The sequence below is a fragment of the Egretta garzetta genome, unplaced genomic scaffold, assembly GCF_000687185.1.
Source record: "Egretta garzetta isolate BGI_Z169 unplaced genomic scaffold, ASM68718v1 scaffold912, whole genome shotgun sequence".
Taxonomy (NCBI): Eukaryota; Metazoa; Chordata; class Aves; order Pelecaniformes; family Ardeidae; genus Egretta; species Egretta garzetta.
In genome coordinates this window covers 34348-35551 of record NW_009258882.1, presented here as the reverse complement: position 1 = coordinate 35551, position 1204 = coordinate 34348, and positions in this window count along the sequence as shown.

Sequence of the window (1204 nt, the reverse complement as noted above, 5' to 3'; positions counted from 1 at the left end):
TGGGCACCAGAGAGAGCACGGGCACCGGCCCCGGTATGGGCACCAGTGACAGCGCGGGCACCGGCCCCGGTATCGGCACCGGCAGCGGGGAGAGCGCGGGCACCGGCCCCAGCACCAGTGTGAACACTGGCACAGGCACCAGCACCAGTATGGGCACCAGTATCAGCATCAAGCCCCAGCACTGGTGAGAGCATGGGCATGGGCACCAGTACGGGCACCAATATCAGCACTGACCCGGTACTGGGGAGAGCACGGGCACCGGTGTCAGCACCGAGCTCCAGAACTGGTGCGAGCACTGGCGCGGGCACCAGCACCGGCATCGGTGTGGGCACCAGCATCAGCACCAAGCCCCGGCACTGGTGTGAGCACAAGCACTGGCACTGGCAAGAGCATGGGCACTGGCGCCAGTACAGGCACTGGTATCAGCACTGAGCCCTGGCACCGGTGTGAGCACTGGCACAGGCACCAGCACTGGTACGGGCACCGGTATCAGCACTGAGCCCTGGCACCAGCATGAGCACTGGCATGGGCATCAGTATCAGCACCGAGCCCTGGCGCCAGTATCAGCACTGGCACTGAGCCCCAGCACTGGTATTGGCATCAGCACCAGCGTCAGGATCAACATCAGCGCTGGCATTGGCGCTGGCATCGGCACTGATGGGGGCATGGCATCAGCATCAGCAGGGGGACCAGTGTCGGCATCGGCACCAGCAGTGGTACCAGCACCAAGCCCCAGCACCAATATTGGCATCGGCAGTGATGTCAGGATGGGCACTGGCACCAGCATCAACACCAGCATCAGCACCAGCACCGGCACCAGTATCAGCACTGAGCCCTGGCACCAGCATCAGCATCAGCACTGGCACCAGTACCTGCATCAGCACCAGCACCACCACCAGTATCAGCGCTGAGCCCTGGCCCCGGTGCCGGTGTTGGCCCCAGCACCAGCATTGGCACCAGCACCGAGCCCAGGGGGTGCCCTGAGCCCAAAGCCCCCGGGCTGCCCTGCTCCACTGGGCACCACATCCCTGCCAGCACCCCAGGATCACAGCCCCAGGGTGGCAGATCGGGGTGCAGGAAGGGGGGGGTCTCTCCCCCCCACCTGTGGGCTGTGCTGCTGGGACCCCCCCTTCATCCTCCAGCAAACGCCTGGTGACACTGGTGGGCTGGGAGCCTGGGCTGTGGGGCTGAGCACTTGGCGTGG